Below are 23,202 nucleotides of genomic sequence, written 5' to 3' on the forward strand. Positions count from 1 at the left end.
CGATATGCAAAAAATATTTTATATTACAACGTCCTGACAAAAACAGTGATTTATGTGGACAGTTGTACTGACCAACTCATCATTTGAATGTAACCAAATTAATTACCTTTATCATTAAAAGAATTTACAAACGACACATGTCTACCTAAGCTGATACATTATTTCCTCGTATTATTCTTCGAGTTATTAATTTTAAATAAAAGGACACACAGTTAAAGGCTATTTTTTGAATATTATAAAAATTGTCACTGTAAGTCCATACTCATTTCAATAGAACCGTTAGCAGGAAACTTTGGGAGACATTTCACGATCTGTAGAATACTTGGTCTTATTTAACAATACATGTAGCAACGTGTCTGTCACGTCTGATCAGCTGACAGCAAGTTCGACAGGTCGTGTTGGAGACAGCATCGGGACCGGCAGAGTTTGGACAGTAACACAGAGCTCACTGACTGTAGCCCTCGTCAGCATTCGCGGCCAGTCTCCGCAACTCTCGCCTTGGTACATTACCACAGTGGCTATGAGAGCGAGCTCGCGCAGCGTCATGCAACCTATACGGGCGGAGAGATCGTCAGTATACACAGGAACGTTGATTCGGAACCGGAGTTAATTGAACAACTAAACATAAGTCACTAAGGTAAGACTTTCATATCATCAAAATAAATGTAATATTCTCCAAATGTTAAGTTAGGAATATACTGCACATATTTTCAAAAAGCTTACAAGAATTTTCTTCTTGAATTGGTACAAAAAAAGGATTCATCATGAACTTATCTATGTAACATTTATATGGAATTATGTTCAGTTCTTTAACAATGGGATTATCATTTCTACATGAGCATTTGTTATCGAAAAACACCATAGCTCTTAGTATTAACACTATACGGAATGGCGAAGAGATAGAAAACATTCAGGCTTTTTCTATCTCAAATTTGCCAAGGTTTACTGTACAAGAGTTTTACTGTATCCATCGACATTGATATCTAGTTTCACTGTATGCGAGTATTACATTGCCTGCTGATTTACATTTCATTGAGCTCATACCTGTTATCTTATGCAGTTCTCCTTTCGTTTATATATAGATTTACTATTAAACATACAAACTAAAATATTTAAATGCCATTTAAATTGAAACAAATCAAAGGGAAGTATTAAAACAAACTCGTTATTTTGTTTATACAATCATAATCCATTGAAGATCCATACTTTAAGGATTTCAGTCGAGTTTCCATTTTATATGAGGTTGTTTTATAAAGAGATCCTCAGCGAGTTTAATTTAAGGTTCAACTAGCCGACTGAGAAAGGCTATGGTCATTCTAAATCCCAACCCAATTATTAGTCATATTCAAAGACACCAATTAAAAATCGGAAATTATATATGTAATTTAAATATATTGAACTTGCGCATTAGCCATTAAAATGTTCCATAGCGAGGTTACCGTAGTCAATAATAAGGCATTAATGCGGATGTCTTCATTAAAACAGTTAATTGGACTTATAACATGTCAATTTCTTTTCAGACCCAACCAAATTATACGCAATGCAATATTATCTAAAGTCCATTTTTATACCTAGGTCATGCGGAGCTTAATTTCTCGTTTACTAGCTTTGGGACATGCCGGTCTCGAAACAAGATGGTTGTGGCTATGGGAATGCACAAACATCATAGTAAAATGCCCGAGTAACGTGTTTTTACCCGTATATATATGTAAAACCAAAGGCCTTGTGGCCGTTATGACACACACACTTTACATAAAGTGTCCTTAACCAACATATAATGTTGTGATAAAAGTAGCCAGTCATGTTATAAACATTAAAACATTTATTTTTTTTATTTCAGTTTCAAGAGCATGCATAACATCCACAAAGCTTATTTGTCGATTTAGGTAACTTAGCCTTTATTTTCTTATTTATAATCTGCTAAAATATATTACCAATGAATTTCACTATGATTTAAAAGTTTCGTATGAAAGAATCTTAATTTGGGGTCAGTATGCTTCTCTCTGGCTAGTAAAAGAGAAATTAAGCTCCGGATGATCTAAGTATATAAATGAGCTTCAGGTAATATGTCATTTCAAAACTTACAGTTGAATCGCTAAAGAGACTGACATGTTTTAAAACCCGGTGAGCTGTTTTTAAGAAGACATCGGCAGTAATGTCTTATTATTGACTATGTTAGCCTCGCTATGGAACATTTAATAGTTAATGTACACGTTAAATATATCCAAACTACATACTTATATAAGTACCGATTTTTAATTGAGGTATTTGAATATAACCTATCAGCGGGTTAAAGTTATGGGTGACAATAGCCTTTTTTTCAGCGGAATTGTTGAACCTTAAGCCAGATTGAGTGTAAACGAGTTTGAGATTCTCTTCAGCGTATGCTTACCTAAGGCGTGGTGTGATAAACTTGCGATGACCTAGGCTAGAATTAAGTAAATTAGTATCATTTGTGCCTTGAATTTGAAACATCATTACACAGACTAGGTGTTATTACACACGATATATGAAACCTGTTTCCTAATCATAATATTTTCTACAAATGTACAAAAAGTGCACATAGTTCGTGTTCAATATCGATCTGCAGGAGTAAACCTATACATTTGATGTTTTGAAGTACGTCATTAATTCAATAGCTGACGTTGAATGGACTCGACTGTAATGCGCATTTGGTTTTCTGTTACGTATTGATAAGTTTGAAATGATTTTTCAACAAATGGATTCTCTTTTATAATGGATAATTCCATTTTGGTAAGTCCGAGCACATTCGGGAGTGGTTCATAAAAACGCATGGCTGATTCTTACCGCCTGATTACCGAAGTTGTATGTTTACTCCGTGTCGGCATCCGAAAACATATCTCATTAAAATGTGTGCTACAGAACGCGTATCTGTCGTCCGTCAGACCTCAAGGGTATCTGACAATGTTTGTGCGTGTCTGTCAAAAGTTAAACCACAATATTTGTGTGTATTCTGCGAGAGGGTATCAATGCACTTTTGTTTTTATGTTGTTTTTCACATGGTATTACACAGTAGTTCAATTTGGACTATCACATGGTATGCTACAACATTTGTACTTTTCATAAAATATTTATATTTGTCGTCTGTCAGAGGATGTCATACAATATCTATATGTGTCGTCTGTTAGATGATGTCATACAATATTTATATTTGTCGTCTGTCAGAGGATGTCATACAATATGTATAGTTGTTGTCTGTCAGGGGATGTCATACAATATTTATATTTGTCGTCCGTCAGAGGATGTCACACAATATTTATATTTGTCGTATGTCCAAGGATGTTATTCAATATTGATATTTGTCGTCCGTCAGAGGATGACATACAATATTTATATTTGTCGTCTGTCAGAGGATGTCATACAATATGTATATTTGTCGTCCGTCAAAGGATGTTAAACAGTATTTATATTATTGTCTGTCAGGGGATGTTATACAATATTTATATTTGTCGTCCGTCAGAGGATGTCATACAATATTTATATTTGTCGTATGTCCAAGGATGTTATACAATATTGATATTTGTCGTCCGTCAGAGGATGACATACAATATTTATATTTGTCGTCTGTCAGAGGATGACATACAATATTTATATTTGTCGTCTGTCAGATGATGTCATACAATATTTGTGTGTGTCGTTTGTCAAAGGATGTCAAACAATATGTATATTTGTCGTATGTCAGAGGATGACATACAATATTTATATTATTGTCTGTCAGGGGATGTTATACAATATTTATATTTGTCGTCCGTCAGAGGATGTCATACAATATGTATATTTGTCGTCCGTCAAAGGATGTTATACAATATTTATATTTGTCGTCTGTCAGAGGATGTCATTCAATATGTATATTTGTCGTCCGTAAGGGGAAGTTAAACAATATTTATATTTGTCGTCCGTCAGAAGATGTCATACAATATTTATATTTGTCGTATGTCAGGGGATGTCATACAATATTTATATTTGTCGTCTGTCAAAGGAGGTCATACAATATTATACAATTATGGACTTTTGTGCTGGTGAAGCCAAGGTCAATATCACTTTTTCAGGTTCATATCACATCATATTCACAAGCACAAAAGTCCATAACTGTTTTATTATATGCTTCAACAATAGAATTAGAAGAAAAATATCATGATTCTTATCTTTTTTTTTTTTTGGAAGGTTCTCAGTACTCCAAACATATTTATAAAATCATGCTGTCTGTTGCAATATGTCTTTTTGTTAAAAATAACCAAACAAAAATAAACAGTTTAAACATTTGTTGACCAACTGTTCAGCTGACAGCTGAATGAGAGAATGATAGAATATCAAAACATACACTTTTACATCAATAAGAGGGGATATCGATAACAAAGTATATCTTAGATTGTGATAAAGAAATAAATTCATTATGTTAAGACTGCTTTTATTTCTTATTGGTGGATTTCGTTATCCAAATGTAAGCGCCACAAATATTTTATTTACCAGGGGAAATGTTGTAGTTAATTGTGACCTGTGCATTCTGACCACTAATTATTGGTGCCTGAAATTTTGGAATGGGGAAACCACTGTAATTCAGAACATGGGATACATTGTTGTTGACATTCTTCTGGCTCGGCACAACACCAACATTTGGTTTCACATAAAGTTGATCACCATCCTAAACCAAATTAGCGGCAATGTCATTAAATTCATCATCGTCAAAGTCATTGAGTAAGGTATTCATTTGTGAATTAGACAGAGGCTGTAATTGTTTTCCTAAATCAAAATCACCTAACCCGTGAGTATCAAAATTCAGATTATTAGGTTCAACAACACTGGACGCATCTCTTTTCATCCTTTTCACAGGTCCATCTACATCCAAGCCGATTCCCCGACTAATAGTGTGGGACATGTGTCTTTTTGTGCTTACATCCGTGAATCCTGTGTAGGTTTTTAAGCTTTGCTCAGACTTATGGCCAGTCACAGTCATTATATGGCGGCACTTGAGCAGAATCTAGAAGATGGACAGAGGTAGCCCGCAAACTGTGATTTGTATACTTGCGCGACAATTCATATTTTGTGCTCAAAGATGTCATTAGTCTGCCAAGTTTGTTGTGTCCAATGGGAGCATTGTCAAAGTAATGTCCGCACTTGTTAGGGGTCTTCCTTACTTTGGGGAAAAGGTAGGGACATCCGGGGGGCAGCATCTTCACATATCTCACAAAAGATTTTACTGGGCACATGTTGTCATCTTCTACAAAATACAAATAAAAATAACATGAGTACAGTTAGAGATTTGGGTTTGGGACTAGACTAGAATTTTAAAATAGTTTCAAAACTTTTTAAGTTATCTTGATTTTTTTATAATGCATGGATATACACAAGTATTTAATAGCAGGTACATACCTTTAATTTCATACATTCTGCCCTCTGCAGTGTTGGTGTCTGTCTGGTGATTTTTGGTCCACTCATCTTTGTTGAGATAAATATACCTCCATCCTTCTGCGTCTGTCGTTGTAGCGAAGTCGGTTTTCTTTAGATCCCATATATTTTCTCTTCCACGACGGCCAAAATGTAACATAATGTCGACAAATACTTTGCATTGTAATGACTCCGGATCCCTGACATTAAATGACGAGTATAGCTTTTCCAAGTCGGCTTTATCGATGGGTGGGTGATGCTCTATGCCTCCTAGGCCCTGCCTTTTCAGTTCCACAGACATGGCTTGGAAAGCTCGTTTAGAATTTGGGAATTCTGCACCATTGAGGATATCGAATTCCAGCAAATGTCTGTTTAAACCATGCCTTATGGACGTAAGGGTTGATTTCTTATACTGTTCACCTTTACACGAACGGGCCTTCGTGAAGAACTTGGCTAGTGTCGTATCCAAAAGTTCGGCATCGTAGCTTATACAGTGTTCATCCAGGTTCTTTTCTTTCAGATAAGCCTGAAAGACTCGCACTGCGTGTTCTGTTGCTTTTTTCGTGTTCAAAGCGTCTTTATCGTCCAGCAGTTTCTGGAAACTTTGGGCTGTAACACAGGCGAAGCGTTCGCCAGTACTCGCCATCGTCTGTGTTGTCGTCTGACAGAACGCGTTCCGGTATTACTGCGCATGCGCTACGACAAGGTTGCGGGGAATTTCCATACAGGCTATATTGAGAAATCGATAGTCACCGGATAACCAGTCTACATGACTTTTTGAGGACTGGTCACGTGTATAGGATCCGACCAATGTGATTGCAAGAAATGTTCATGCATATAATAATTATATTTGTCGTCTGTCAGAGGGTGTCGTACAATATTTATATTTGTCGTCTGTCAAAGGATGTTATACAATATTTATATTTGTCGTCTGTCAAAGGATGCTATACAATATTTATATTTGTCGTCTGTCAGAGGATGTCATTCAATATGTATATTTGTCGTCCGTCAAAGGATGTTATACAATATTCATTTATATTTGTCGTCTGTCAGAGGATGTCATACAATATGTATATCTGTCGTCTGTCAAAGGATGTCATACAGTATTTATATTATTGTCTGTCAGGGGATGTTATACAATATTTATATTTGTCGTCTGTCAGAGGATGTCATCCAATATGTATATCTGTCGTCTGTCAAAGGATGTCATACAGTATTTATATTATTGTCTGTCAGGGGATGTTATACAATATTTATATTTGTCGTCTGTCAAAGAATGTCATACAATATTTGTATTTGTCGTCTGTCAAAGCATGTTATACAATATTTGTATTTGTCGTCTGTCAAAGGATGTCATACAACATTTATATTTGTCGTCTGTCAGAGGATGTCATCCAATATGTATATCTGTCGTCTGTCAAAGGATGTCATACAGTATTTATATTATTGTCTGTCAGGGGATGTTATACAATATTTATATTTGTCGTCCGTCAGAGGGTGTCATACAATATTTATATTTGTCGTCTGTCAAAGAATGTCATACAATATTTGTATTTGTCGTCTGTCAAAGGATGTCATACAATATTTATATTTGTCGTCTGTCAGAGGATGACATACAATATTTATATTTGTCGTCTGTCAAAGGATGTCATACAACATTTATATTTGTCGTCTGTCAGAGGATGTCATACAATATTTGTATTTGTCGTCTGTCAAAGCATGTTATACAATATTTGTATTTGTCGTCTGTCAAAGGATGTCATACAATATTTATATTTGTCGTCCGTCAGAGGATGACATACAATATTTATATTTGTCGTCTATCAGATGATGTCATACAATATTTGTGTGTGTCGTTTGTCAAAGAATGTCATACAGTATTTATATTATTGTCTGTCAGGGGATGTTATACAATATTTATATTTGTCGTCCGTCAGAGGATGTCATACAATATCTATATTTGTCGTCTGTCAAAGGATGTCATACAATATCTATATTTGTCGTCTGTCAGGGGATGTCATGTCATACAATATTAGTATTTGTCGTCTGTCGAAGGATGTCATACAATGTCAAAGGATGTTATACAATAATTATATTTGTCGTCTGTCACAGGGGGTCATACAATATTTGTGTGTGTCGTTTGTCAAAGAATGTCATAAAGTATTTATATTATTGTATAACATCCTTTGACGTACGACAAATATACATATTGAATAACATCCTTTGACAGGCGACAAATATAGATATTCTATGACATCCTCTGACGGACGATAAATATAAATATTGTATTTGTCGTCTGTCAAAGGAGGTCATACAATATTTATATTTGTCGTCTGTCAGGGGATGTTATACAATATTTATATGTGTCGTCTGTCAGGGGATGTCATACAATATTTATATTTGTCGTCTGTCCTGGGATGTCATACAATATTTATATTTGTCGTCTGTCAAAGGATGTCATACAATATTTGTATTTGTCGTCTGTCAAAGGAGGTCATACAATATTTGTATTTGTCGTCTGTCAAAGGATGTCATACAATCTTTGTATTTGTCGTCTGTCAGAGGATGTCATACAATCTTTGTATTTGTCGTCTGTCAGAATATGTCATACAATACTTGTTGGTGTAAATCTGCTACACTCATTCTAACAACCTTTTATTTCATAGCACCTTGGGTGGCCATACTTCGCTTTTGGCTTCAATGTTGAACATTCGCCCGAGTGAGGAAGACAATGGGTTCTGTCCCCAGGCCGGGAAATACCAAAGTCCTTCAAATGGTAGTTGTTGTTCCCTGTTTAACAACTGGTCTCACCCGTTGTCAGTATAATCTGACCGGCCGGAATAATCTGCTGCTTTGTGCCTTTGGCATAGTATTTCAGTGAGATAAAACTATGAAGTCGGCATCAGATCTGCGCTAGACTATCACAGGGAGGTAAACACACCAACATACCCTGTATCCGGCATACATACACACATACACGCTTACACAACACACATGGAGGCCTTGAGGTCTGTGGTCTGTCAGATGATGTCATACTATATTTATATTTGTCGTCTGTCAGCGGGTTTAATACAATATTTATATATCTTGTCTGCCAGATGTGTCGTCCATTAGATAATGTCATACAATATTTGCATTTTTCGTCTGTCAGAGGATGTCATACAATATTTGTATTTGTCGTCTCCCACATGATATTATACAATATTTATATGTGTCGTCTGTCACAGAATATTTATATTTGACGTCTCTCAAAGAATATTTTACGAACAATACAAAATGTTTTTGTATTTGTCGTCTCTCACAGTGTATTTTATACAATAATTGTATTTGTCGTCTATCACAGGGTATTATCCAATATTTGTATGTGTCGTCTATCACAGGGTATTATTCAATATTTCTATTTGTCGTCTATCACAGGGTATTATTCAGTATTTCTATTTGTCGTCTATCACAGGGTATTATACAATATTGAGGTAAGTAATGTTATGGTTCTATACCTAAACTGAGAAATATTACTTAAATAGTTGATAAAACCCAGTAGGGCTTATGTAAGTTTGTCAGCAATACATGTTACAGTGCATGTTATAGGGCAATAACAACATTTGTAAAAAAAAAAAAAATCTGTTGATGCAAAATGACTATTTCAGGTTCTGTATTGCCTTGAGTCTTTTGACTTTTCCTTTATCAAAGTTCAATATTACATGTTTCCATTTACAATAATATTTTAACACTGAGCAGTTCTGTCAATTGGAACATGCGTGCTTTATCTTAGAGTACGTTTGATGACAAAATATCTTCTCAATCCATTGCACCATTTGAGGTGTTGATGCGTAAAACTATGGGAGAATGCAGAGCAAATGTAAATATATAAATAATGCATGTGTCACTTAAAAAGTATAAATAAGTAATGTCTGCCAAAGGGTATTACACTAAACTCGGGGGTATCTCCTATAAGATGGTATCACACACACTGTGGTGTCGTCTGTAGGAAGTTCATTATACAATATTTATAATTAACGTTCGTAATTCAACTACACAACTTCAATGACATAACAACAATGTGCTACATATATGAGCTTTCGAATAACATACCTGAAACTGCAAAATTAATACCTTTACTAATGAAGTATTACCTGTAAGGGTAAAATTGATACCTGTACTGGTGAAGTTCATACCGGTACTAATACAGTTTATACCTGTACTGGTGAAGTTCATACCTGTATTGGTAAAGTTCATACCTTTACTAGTGAAGGTTAAACCTGTACTAATGAAGTGTATATCTGTAAAAGTGAAGTTCATACCTGTACTGGTGAAGTTCATACCGGTACTGGTGAAGTTCATACCGGTACTAATACAGTTTATACCTGTACTGGTGAAGTTCATACCTGTACTGGTGAAGTTCATACATGCACTGGTAAAGTTCATACCGGTACTAATACAGTTTATACCTGTACTGATTAAGTTCATACCTGTACTGGTGAAGTTCATACCTGTTCTGGTAAAGATCATACCGGTACTAATACAGTTTATACCTGTACTGGTGAAGTTCATACCTTTACTTATGAAATTCATACCTGTACTAATGAAGTGTATATCTGTACTAATGAAGTTTATACCTGTACTGGTGAAGTTAATACCTGTACTAATGAAGTTCAATCCTGTACTAATGAAGTACATACCTTTACTGGTGAGTGGATGTTTATAGATGTACTGGTTAAGTTCCTTACTGTACTGGTAAAGTTTATACATGTACTGGTGAAGTTTATTTACCCGTACTTATGAAGTTTATACCTGTCCTTACTGTACTGGTGAAGTTAATACCTGTACTGGTGAAGTTCATACCTGTACTAATGAAAGCTCATACCTGTATTAATGAAGTTCATACCTGTACTGGTGAAGTTCAAACCTGTACTAATGAAGTTTATTTATGTACTTGTGAAGTTCATACCTGTACTGGTGAAGTTCATACCTAACTGGTGAAGTTCATACCTGTACTGGTGAGTGGAAGTTTATAGATGTACTGGTGAAGTTCCTTACTGTACTGGTGAGGTTTCTAACTATACTGGTGAAGTTCATACCTGTACTAATGAAGTACATGTACATACATGTACTGGTGAAGTTCATACCTGTAGTGACGAGTGGAAGTTTATAGATGTACTGGTGAAGTTCCTAATTGTACTGGTGAAGTTGATACATGTACTGGTGAAGTTTATACCCGTACTTATGAAGTTTATACCTGTCCTTACTGTACTGGTGAAGTTAATACATGTACCTGTACTGATGAAGTTCATACCTGTACTAATGAAAGTTCATACCTGTACTAATGAAGTTCATACCTGTACTGGTTAAGTTCCTTACTGTACTGGTGCAGTTTATACCTGTACTGGTGAAGTTCATACCTGTACTAATGAATCATGTTTTTATTAATAGGTAAAAATTGTGGGGGCTATTCTGTATTACGCGTGTATTGGATAGCATTATATATGATGAACTTTAAGTAATCTTCCATCGGTGAGTTTTTTTAACCACAGTAACGAGATTTCTTTGAGATTGATCAGTACCTGATTTACATTTTGATAGCGTGCAACTGCATGAACGTTACTTAAAATTGGTGAAATTGCCTGGTAACAGAACGATAAGTTAACCGAAATTGGTTACAAATTGACAATTTTCACTCAAAACACGCATTTTAAGTATGTGGATAATAGCGCAGCAACGCCATTCCTTATTTTAGGATGAAATGCGACCGTTATACGACCTAGGTTTATTCCATCAACAAAGAAATATGCACGACAATCAGTTTACAATTTAAGCAAGAAAACTGCCAAACTAGTCAAGAACAAAGTTATTCAGGCGATTTTTCGGTAAGTTATAACAATCATGTGCACATTTACACATAATACAGAGCACCGGCTCGTGCACGCGCACCGGAAGTAGTAAATATTGTTATTTTGGTTGATTAAATTCGTTGTTTTCCTAGCTCTGGGAGATGTGTCGGGGAGAGATACTATCTGTAAACTGACGCCTTTCTGACCACTGTCCGAGAGATAGCCACTCCGTTAAAGTTAGAGTTCCGTATTTATTAGAAGGCGTACACAACCACCGTGAAACTTTGATGGAGATAATTTTACTGATAAGCTATCACCAATGACATTCCGACATTTGTTTATTGTTGTTTTAAAGTCAAGGTTTGGTTTGCTTTAATTACATTTCAGAGGGCAAACCGCCAAAATCTGTTCAGTTCATGTAGACCAATAATTATATACATTGTATATTCCATACGCAATATAACTCATCGAACTCAAAGTAGCCTGTTTGGTTATGCTTAACAATCTCGTTCCAAATGCCAGGTAATAAAGTTGAACAGTCCCACACGTGTTACTGGTGAAATTTAATCATTGCATGTTAATTATACAGTATAGTGCAGATGTATGTGCCTCTATATGTATATGCCCTTTAACCAACGACCAATCGAGCATCGTACATACGTACTGTGAAGCGCTTAGAGTCATTTTGAAAATGAAATAGTATGCTGTATATTTCATCAAACCGTATTTAAGTTATAGTAAAAAATATCGTCCCTGATTATTCCTCTGTAAAACAAAAATTGTAAATGTATTTCATACATGTGTTGATAAATCTAACGACAATCCGAAATATCATTACGGGAAATAACTCTTACACAAATTACATGTGTGCAAGGTAGCATCAAATTGAATGGAATTAAGACAATCAATCTCTAGCACATTTACGAAACAGAGGTTATCTCATGAGTGACATATTAATTATGATATGATAACATTTCCAAATCAAAAACTGAAATTAATCAACACGATTGCAAAAATGTGAAATTCCCGCCTGTTTCCCTCCGTGATTCTGTGATAGAGGAAATCAAATGACTGAGCCATGGGAAGCTCATTAAATTGACATATTCACCAATAAAATCACAAGACAATGATTTCACGATCGCTGAAGCAAAGTCTTTACATTAAGTAAGTGGAGGAAATACAGAGTGTTATATCATGGAGGCAGAGATTAAAATATCCACCAATATTAAGTCCCGTGAGAAATTCAAGTTTCCGTATTTATCAATAGAGAGCGGCTACTTTGGACGTGACGGAGTCTATTTCATCAATCAACCATACAGCTCTATCACAGACACCGAAAAACGACAGCATGTTGCTTAGACAGGCTCAAATCCATTACCGGGGAAACGATTCTCCTATCAGTAAATCTCCACGTGTAATTGTGATCGTACTTGTCACTCAGAGTGGTTTTATATAGAAAGGAGAGAAGAAGGGACGGAACAGGGCGGTAGACGAATTGGGGGTGGAGAAGGACAAAATAGAAGGTAACACCAAGGGAGGGGAGTCGGAGAAGATACAAGGACAGGGGATGGGAGTATTAAGGGAGGGGAGTCGGGGAAGATACAAAGATAGGGGAGGCAGTGCTAAGGGAGAGGAGTCGGGGAAGACAATGATAGGGGAGGTAGAGCTAAGGGAGGGGAGTCGGGGAAGATAAAGATAGGAGAGGGAGTGATAAATAAGGGGAGTCGGGGAAGACAAGGATAGGGGAGGGAATGCTACGGGAGGGGAGTCGGGGAAGATAAAGATAGGGGACGGAGTGATAAATGAGGGGAGTCGAGGAAGATAAAGATAGGGGAGGGAGCGCTAAGGGAGGGGATTCGGAGAAGATAAGGATAGGGGAGGTAGAGCTAAGTGAGGAGAGTCGGGGAAGACAAGGATAGGGGAGGGAGCGCTAAGTGAGGGGAGTCGGGGAAGATAAGGAAAGGGGAGGGAGGGCTAAGGGAGGGGAGTCGGGGAAGATAAGGAAAGGGGAGGGAGGGCTAAGGGAGGGGAGTCGGGGAAGACAAGGATAGGGGGGGGAGGGCTAAGGGAGGGGAGTCGGGGAAGATAAGGATAGGGGAGGCAGTGCTTAGTGAGGGGAGTCGGGGAAGACAAGGATAGGGGGGGGAGGGCTAAGGGAGGGGAGTCGGGGAAGATAAGGATAGGGGGAGTCGGGGAATACAATGATAGGGGAGGGAGAGCTGAGGCAAGGGAGTCGGAGAAGACAAGGATAGGGGAGAGAGTGCTAAGGGAGGAGAGTCGGGAAAGATAAGGATGGGGAGGGAGCGCTAATGGAGGGGGGTCGGGGAAGATAAGAATAGGGGAGGGAGAGCTAATGGAGTGGAGTCGGGGAAGACAAGGATAGGGGAGGGAATGCTACGGGAGGGGAGTCGGGGAAGATAAAGATAGGGGACGGAGTGATAAATGAGGGGAGTCGAGGAAGATAAAGATAGGGGAGGGAGCGCTAAGGGAGGGGATTCGGAGAAGATAAGGATATGGGAGGTAGAGCTAAGTGAGGAGAGTCGGGGAAGACAAGGATAGGGGAGGGAGTGCTAAGGGAGGGGAGGCGGGGAAGATAAGGAAAGGGGAGGAGTGCTACATGTAAGGGAGGGGAGTCGGGGAAGACAAGGATAGGGGAGAGAGTGTTAAAGGAGGGGAGTCGGGGAAGATAAGGAAAGGGGAGGGAGTGCTACATGTAAGGGAGGGGAGTCGAGGAAGACAAGGATAGGGGAGGGAGTGCTAAGGGAGGGGAGTCGGGGAAAATAAGGATAGGGGAGGGAGCGCTAATGGAGGGGAGTCGGGGGAGATAAGAATAGGGGAGGGAGAGCTAATGGAGGGGAGTCGGGGAAGACAAGGATAGGGGGGGGAGGGCTAAGGGAGGGGAGTCGGGGAAGATAAGGAAAGGGGAGGGAGTGCTAAGGGAGGGGAGTCGGGGAAAATAAGGATAGGATAGGGGAGAGAGTGCTAAGTGAGGAGAGTCGGGGAAGATAAGGATGGGGAGGGAGCGCTAATGGAGGGGAGGCGGGGAAGATAAGAATAGGGGAGGGAGAGCTAATGGAGGGGAGTCGGGGAAGACAAGGATAGGGGGGGGAGGGCTAAGGGAGGGGAGTCGGGGAAGACAAGGATAGGGGAGGGAGAGCTAAGGGAGGGGAGTCGGAGAAGACAAGGATAGGGGAGGGAGAGCTAAGTGAGGGGAGTCGGGGAAGACAAGGATAGGGGGGGGAGGGCTAAGGGAGGGGAGTCGGGGAAGATAAGGATAGGGGGAGTCGGGGAATACAATGATAGGGGAGGGAGAGCTAAGGGAAGGGAGTCGGAGAAGACAAGGATAGGGGAGTGAGTGCTAAGTGAGGAGAGTCGGGGAAGATAAGGATAGGGGAGGGAGCGCTAAGTGAGGAGAGTCGGGGAAGATAAGGATGGGGAGGGAGCGCTAATGGAGGGGAGTCGGGGAAGATAAGAATAGGGGAGGGAGAGCTAATGGAGTGGAGTCGGGGAAGACAAGGATAGGGGAGGGAGTGCTAAGGGAGGGGAGTCGGGGAAGATAAGGATAGGGGAGGGAGCTCTAAGGGAGGAGGGAAGTCGGAGAAGATAAGGATAGGGGAAGGAGAGCTAAGGGAGGGGAGTCGGGGAAGATAAGGATAGGGGAGGGAGAGCTAAGGGGGGGGAGTCGGGGAAGATAAGGATAGGGGAGGGAGGGCCAAGGGAGGGGAGTCGGGGAAGATAAGGAAAGGGGAGGGAGTGCTAAGGGAGGGGAGTCGGGGGAGATAAGGATAGGGGAGGGAGTGCCAAGGGAGGGGAGTCGGGGAAGATAAGGAAAGGGGAGGGAGTGCTAAGGGAGGGGAGTCGGGGAAGTTAAGGAGAGGGGAGGGAGTGCTAAGGGAGGGGAGTCGGGGTAGACAAGGATAGGGGAGGGAGAGCTAAGGGAGGGGAGTCGGAGAAGACAAGGATAGGGGAGGGAGAGCTAAATGAGGGGAGTCGGGGAAGACAAGGATAGGGGAGGGAGGGCTAAGGGAGGGGAGTCGGGGAAGATAAGGATAGGGGAGGGGGCGCTAAGTGAGGAGAGTCGGGGAAGATAAGGATAGGGGAGGGGGAGCTAAGGGAGGAGGGAAGTCGGAGAAGATAAGGATAGGGGAAGGAGAGCTAAGGGAGGGGAGCCGGGGAAGATAAGGATAGGGGAGGGAGCTCTAAGGGAGGGGGGAAGTCGGAGAAGATAAGGATAGGGGAAGGATAGCTAAGTGAGGGGAGTCGGGGAAGATAAGGATAGGGGGAGGGAGCGCTAAGTGAGGGGAGTCGGGGAAGATAAGGATAGGGGGGGGGAGCGCTAAGTGAGGGGAGTCGGGAAAGATAAGGATAGGGGAGGGAGTACTAAGGGAGGGGAGTCGGGGAAGATAAGGATAGGGGAGGGGGCGCTAAGTGAGGAGAGTCGGGGAAGATAAGGATAGGGGAGGGGGAGCTAAGGGAGGAGGGAAGTCGGAGAAGATAAGGATAGGGGAAGGAGAGCTAAGGGAGGGGAGTCGGAGAAGACAAGGATAGGGGAGGGAGAGCTAAATGAGGGGAGTCGGGGAAGACAAGGATAGGGGAGGGAGTGCTAAGTGAGGGGAGTCGGGGAAGATAAGGATAGGGGAGGGAGAGCTAAGGGAGGAGGGAAGTCGGAGAAGATAAGGATAGGGGAAGGAGAGCTAAGTGAGGGGAGTCGGGGAAGATAAGGATAGGGGGAGGGAGCGCTAAGTGAGGGGAGTCGGGAAAGATAAGGATAGGGGAGGGAGTACTAAGGGAGGGGAGTCGGGGAAGATAAGGAAAGGGGAGGGAGTGCTAAGGGAGGGGAGTCGGAGAAGATAAGGATAGGGGAGGGAGAGCTAAGTGAGGGGAGTAGCGGAAGATAAGGATAGGGGAGGGAGAGCTAAGTGAGGGGAGTAGCGGAAGATAAGGATAGGGGAGGGAGAGCTAAGGGAGGGGAGTCGGGGAAGACAAGGATAGGGGAGGGAGAGCGAAGTGAGGGGAGTCGGGGAAGACAAGGATAGGGGAGGGAGAGCGAAGTGAGGGGAGTCGGGGAAGACAAGGATAGGGGAGAGAGGGCTAAGGGAGGGGAGTCGGGGAAGATAAGGATAGGGGAGGGGGGGCTAAGTGAGGGGAGTCGGGGAAGATAATGATAGGGCAAGGAGAGCTAAGGGAAGGGAGTCGGGGAAGACAAGGATAGGGGAGAGAGTGCTAAGTGAGGAGAGTCGGGGAAGAAGAAGATAAGGATAGGGGAAGGAGAGCTAAGTGAGGGGAGTCGGAGAAGACAAGGATAGGGGAAGGAGAGCTAAGTGAGGGGGGTCGGAGAAGACAAGGATAGGGGAGGGAGAGCTAAGTGAGGGGAGTCGGGGAAAATAAGGATAGGGGAGGGAGAGCTAAGTGAGGGGAGTAGCGGAAGATAAGGATAGGGGAGGGAGAGCTAAGTGAGGGGAGTAGCGGAAGATAAGGATAGGGGAGGGAGAGCTAAGTGAGGGGAGTCGGGGAAGACAAGGATAGGGGAGGGAGTGCTAAGGGAGGGGAGTCGGGGAAGATAAGGATAGGGGAGGGGGGGCTAAGTGAGGGGAGTCGGGGAAGATAATGATAGGGGAAGCAGAGCTAAGGGAAGGGAGTCGGGGAAGACAAGGATAGGGGAGGGAGTGCTAAGTGAGGGGAGTCGGGGTAGACAAGGATAGGGGAGGGAGAGCTAAGGGAGGGGAGTCGGGGGAGATAAAGATAGGGGAGAGAGTGCTAAGTGAGGAGAGTCGGGGAAGATAAGGATAGGGGAGGGAGCGCTAAGTGAGGGGAGTCGGGGAAGACAGTGATAGGGGAGGGAGAGCTAAGGGAAGGGAGTCGGGGAAGACAAGGATAGGGGAGAGAGTGCTCAGTGAGGAGAGTCGGGGAAGATAAGGATGGGGAGGGAGCGCTAAGGGAGGGGAGTCGGGGAAGATAATGATAGGGGAAGGGGAGCTAAGGGAAGGGAGTCGGGGAAGACAAGGATAGGGGAGGGAGAGCTAAGTGAGGGGAGTCGGGGAAGATACAAGGATAGCGGTTGGAGTGTTACATGTAAGGGAGGGGAGTCGGGGAAGATATAGGAGGTTTTTAAAAGTAACTTATCCATCTTTCCAACGGTACTAAGTATTTTACCTTGGATCAACTAGAAATGTTTTTTTTGATGCAAGAAAGTTAGGTAGGGTCGACTTTTCGACATCTATGATCATTACGGGTGTCATTTTTACCGAAAGTCGATCTAAACCCCTAAAACATTTAATACTACTCTGAACACCATAGTTTAGGTCCAAATATAGCTGTAACAAATTATTAGGCCCCTGTGATTTGCAGTTTCTTATCTTAATTCGTGTATTTTTCAATAGTTTCACATTCAAATTGTCCTAACAAGTTAATTTCAAACGACCTCCCGCTCTTTTACAATGTGAATAATGTACAGTCCAATTAGTTTTGGTAATTAACTGAGACATGGGAATGAGCTGAAGAGAACTGGGGTTGAGCTAGTTCGCTTCCCTGTTGTGTTATTTTTCCTCGGCGGACCTTTCAGTAGAGAAGGCGACGTCACTGACAGCGAGTCATCGCCAGCACCGCACCATCTCCCTACATGTTGATTACTGATAAATCTTGTCCAATCAGCAATAAAAATTCTTATCAAATTCCGCACACGAAATCTTCTATTTGTCGATGTCTTGATGAAGCTAATGATTTATGTTTCGATCAGGTTTGACAACTACAGATTTTGTTTTATTTTTATGGCGATATGTAAATCTTGATTAAGACGGCAGTAACTTCAGATATCTAATAGCGGTGTAGATTAATTTGGTATTAATCGATATTTTACTCAGCAGAATCTAAAAATACTATTGCAAATGAAATCTGAATATAACAGACAGAACAACAGTTAACAGGTCAAATACAACAAAGATCGCGATTTCGTATTAGCGAGAAAGTTGCATTGGGTATATTTTCAGCCTTCAAGAGCTTGTCATCACAAGTGCGGCATTTCAACTCAGTGTTTGTCTAAACCACAACAATATCTGTTTATCAGGAAAAGTCAAAATCTTGTTCTTATGACAAAATATCAGTCTCCAAACGGAGACAGTTGCCGCCAGGAGATATGACCTTTTGTCACCTTCAGAGACGCATTGCTGTGAGTTACAATGTACATTGCATTTTTTATGGTCTCCTGGCGCGGTCATGTGGTGTGTTAAAACCAATCAGACACGGTTTAACACTGTAACATACATGATGTATATTTTTCGGCTGACCCTCAGCAGTCATACTCACCCCGGGCTTAGACCCCTGGGAATATGACTGCTTCAGTTATCACTTTGCCACCAAGGACATATTGTTTATTATAACGAATTCAATTCAGGAATTAAGAATCAGCAACTAAACATATTAAATATCAAAAACGAATATGGACGGTCATCTGCCATTGTTGATGCAGTTTAAAAGTAACGATAACTCTGCCTCTCCCGATTTTGAGAAAGGTTTCCCGTGTGGAGAACGCATTGTCAGTAAGCACGACGTTTCTGTCAACTATGTGAACGCATTACCGTGAAACACGAAAATTTGTCTCACGGTTCTGCGAGTCATGTGGTAATAAGGCATTATCACCTAACGCCCTTGTAAGATACGGATAAATGTGCTTATTATTGTAGCCTGTTACATTTCTTCTGGTTCGTTTTGATTATATAATAAATCGGTTATAAAGATTACACGCCAAACACTATTGCTGTCCTAAACGATCCACTCCTTTATGAAATGAATATTCATAAGATGCTGTATTTATCGATGAGTGAACATCCTTTAGCGTAAGCCATTGGAGCATAGAAACCCCGTACCGACAGTAGATTAGCTTCATTGCCTGGTTACCCGTTCGAATCCTATAATCTGACTGTCACTTATACTAATTACCATTCTCCCTTTATCTCGGTAAAAAGGCCAAGAGCGTGTAGCACTTCATAATTGTTATGATCCTTTCGGAAATATGATGAGTGACAGCTCGCGTTCCCTCAAATCTAGTCTAATGACGACGGATTGGTTCATTTCGTGGAGCGCGGTGAACTTGTCAATTGAGGGAGATGCTATTGAATTACGCGGAAGACGGCCTGGCTCCCGGCGATATAGCAATCTGTGACCAATTTACCTGCAGGAACAGGTCAACAGCCTATTTCCCATCTCACAGCAGTTTGTGTTATTATTGCCATTCTTCAAAGTTGCGAAAATCGTACCGGCAAAAATGGTGAACGTGATGGTCGAGCGACAACTTGACATTGGCGAAAAATCAAGGTTAGACTACCCAGATCCGTTATCATTTCAGTTTGTTGTTGTGTGTTCTAGATTACACCATTACTTGTCATAATAACGTAATACTTGCATATTTTTTAGTAGACCTTCTTAATTATTTAGTCCTGGTCCCAGATAACTTGGCTAACGAGGCGAACTGGTCCGTGACAGTTGCACGCTCCTCGGGTGATCCCATGGGGAGCACATCCTAAGGGTCTACAACTCATGGGTTTTGGAAACGTAACTCCTAGAAACGCGCCACATTGGAATTGCATGCATGTATCTTCGTCTAACCTTCTCATACATTGTAGGCATTGCAACTAAGTTAGTGGGCCTATCGACTGCAGACCAACAGGAGTCTTTTAAGTATCTGAATACGGGTGCGATATACGGAGGTGCCGCATCCTAGTACCTCAAAGGCCATTCCTCCCTGAGGGGAAAACTTGTTCCTCCCGAAATTAATGGAACTTTTCGTCCACCATCAATTACAGTTTACCCATGTCTAAATATAAGAAAATAGAAAAGGAGCTTGGAGTAGCGAGACTAACAAATACCGGTTTTTATTCCAAGATAGTTTCCATTCACGTTCTATAATAAAACACTATATACAGGAGTAATTTAAACACAACCCCTTGTTTAAAACCTAGTTTAAACAAGCCCAAAGTGTTGTGGTTACAAACTTGGGAAAATGAGGTTTGTTAAGAAAAGGTAATCCTTAGCTGATATTTATTATTATTTACCATGATCTTACCTCGGAGTAAATAGGTATCCTGTTTCTTATAAGTCAAGCTATTACATGAAGCCTGTGTCTGTTAAAGATGAAATTAGTATAGCGAAGTAAAAAAATAAAAACAAGAAACAAAATTACTAAAATAAACTGTAAAGATGGATAAAATGAAAGCGTTTTAAGTCGACACATTGAGATGGGCGTATAAATGGGAGATAAACTGTAGCCACGTGACCTTTAAGTTTGACGTAAAAACGAATCAGTGTAATGAAACAAATGATAAGTATACTGTAGCTGACAATAAACAATATCAATGATGTCGTAATCATTGTAAATCATCGGAACGCAAAAGGCAATAGTTTATACATATTTATGGCGCTCTCCTTAGGGACGAAATCTATCGGTAATATATAGTTACATTATACGTGTAGACGATATCGGAGAGGAAAACGATTAAGGCATGTCACAGTAAAGGCCAGAATCAATCTGATAGCATTGTTACCAGTCTAATAAATGTATTTACAAAGTTCAAATTGATCAATACTGACAAAGTATACCAATCGTTTTAATATGTATATACTAGCTTAATTTCCTATCGCCATTATATCCTTTCGTTATCCGATGTCCGTCCCTCTCGGGCTACTGGACCTATGTCGAGTTGTTCATTAGTGAACATCCATTTGCCCTATATGTCTCCTACAATCGACTAAATTGACACATCATGGGTCTAAAAAGGATAGTAGAATTGGTCAGTCTGGCGCCAGAACATATTCAGTCCCCGATACACTCTCTTAGACATCGCTGTGGACTCCTAGTGCGCATGCGCTTCCCCTACACGTGTGTGCGCTAACGACCCGCCAACAGAAACACGCAGCGTGAATGATCAGACATTCAAAACACTTCGATTTATCTCAAACTTTTAACTGAATTAAACTGTGTCAAATAATAAAATGGTGTCGAGGAGACATCAAGCCAGGTTTATGTTAATCACGATGTACTTCGTCTAACGGAATCTTAATTCATCCGTTCTTTTATGTGGGAACATTTGATGAGAATAACGCATAGTAGATATATACATTTAATTTGTGCTTTATCCTTTGATTTCTGTAAAACGCTTGTCAAATTCAATAAACCGTTGTACATTTGAAACAGATTTGTTAATAAAATGTGATTGAAAATGTAAATTCCAAACAAAAGAAGATATAAAGCTGGAATATTCTCTCAATAAAAACTGCTTTAAAAACATTACTTGGATTATGTAAAGCAAACGGCTGATTGCCGTATCAAACTCTATAATGCATTACGTCAATCTTAGCTAATCGAATCGTCCCAGATCCTTTGGCTGTCTGCCATAGCAAAGCAATAAATTGATTCATTTCCACAAATAGCGGTTCAGAAAGAATGCTCCAACCTCGGGCGGACATATTACCCTGTCAAAACACATACAGAAACGTTCGAGTACTAGCGAATATCAAGCAATTCGACATGGTGCCAAATCTTGTTTGGAGAATAATCGACTTGGTTTGTGTGATGCTTGTAAAGAAATTGTATTGCTAACTGACAAAAAACGAACAAAAAAACGAAAATATCCTTTATGAAGAGACGACCTTAGGCGAACCTTCCTTCGTTGAGCTGACGACGTTAGGTTGTCTTTAACAGAGCTGAATGTCTTCGGCAATATTCTTTGTTTAGCTGACGACCTTAGGCAAACATTCCTTCGTTGAGCTGACGACGTTAGGTTATCTTTAACAGCGCTGAATGTCTTCGGCAATTCTTTGTTTAGCTGACGACCTTAGGCAAACCTTCCTTCGTTGAGCTGGCGACGTTAGGTTATCTTTAACGCAGCTGAATGTCTTCGGCAATTCTTTGTTTAGCTGACGACCTTAGGCAAACATTCCTTCGTTGAGCTGACGACGTTAGGTTATCTTTAACGGAGCTGAATGTCTTCGGCAATTCTTCGTTGAGCTGACGATCTTAGGCGAACCTTCCTTCGTTGAGCTGACGACGTTAGGTTATCTTTAACGGAGCTGAATGTCTTCGGCAATTCTTTGTTTAGCTGACGACCTTAGGCAAACATTCCTTCGTTGAGCTGACGACGTTAGGTTATCTTTAACGGAGCTGAATGTCTTCGGCAATTCTTCGTTGAGCTGACGACCTTAGGCGAACCTTCCTTCGTTGAGCTGACGACGTTAGGTTATCTTTAACGGAGCTGAATGTCTTCGGCAATTCTTTGTTTAGCTGACGACCTTAGGCAAACCTTCCTTCGTTGAGCTGGCGACGTTAGGTTATCTTTAACGGAGCTGAATGTCTTCGGCAATTCTTTGTTTAGCTGACGACCTTAGGCAAACATTTCTTCGTTGAGCTGACGACGTTAGGTTATCTTTAACAGAGCTGAATGTCTTCGGCAATTCTTTGTTTAGCTGACGACCTTAGGCAAACATTCCTTCGTTGAGCTGACGACGTTAGGTTATCTTTAACAGAGCTGAATGTCTTCGGCAATTCTTTGTTTAGCTGACGACCTTTGGCGAATATTTCTTCGTTGAGCTGACGACGTTAGGTTATCTTTAACAAAGCTGAATGTCTTCGGCAATTCTTTGTTTAGCTGACGACCTTAGGCAAACATTCCTTCGTTGAGCTGACGACGTTAGGTTTTCTTTAACAGAGCTGAATGTCTTCGGCAATTCTTTGTTTAGCTGACGACCTTTGGCGAATATTTCTTCGTTGAGCTGACGACGTTAGGTTATCTTTAACAAAGCTGAATGTCTTCGGCAATTCTTTGTTTAGCTGACGACCTTAGGCAAACATTCCTTCGTTGAGCTGACGACGTTAGGTTTTCTTTAACAGAGCTGAATGTCTTCGGCAATTCTTTGTTTAGCTGACGACCTTTGGCGAATATTTCTTCGTTGAGCTGACGACGTTAGGTTATCTTTAACA

The 23,202-nt window shown here is 40.8% G+C and overlaps 1 protein-coding gene across 1 annotated transcript in view; it reads left to right on the forward strand.

Annotated features, from left to right (window-relative positions):
* Positions 1-424: 424 nt before the first annotated feature.
* LOC110445659 (pyrokinin-1 receptor-like) overlaps positions 425-23,202 on the forward strand; it is a 36,320-nt gene continuing 13,542 nt past the window's right edge. Inside the window, exon 1 of the mRNA XM_021490387.1 lies at positions 425-637. The gene's annotated coding sequence lies outside the window, so the exon portion shown is untranslated. The remainder of the gene's footprint in view (positions 638-23,202) is intronic.

The sequence above is a fragment of the Mizuhopecten yessoensis genome, unplaced genomic scaffold (genome assembly GCF_002113885.1).
Source record: "Mizuhopecten yessoensis strain PY_sf001 unplaced genomic scaffold, ASM211388v2 scaffold2329, whole genome shotgun sequence".
Lineage (NCBI taxonomy): Eukaryota > Metazoa > Mollusca > Bivalvia > Pectinida > Pectinidae > Mizuhopecten > Mizuhopecten yessoensis.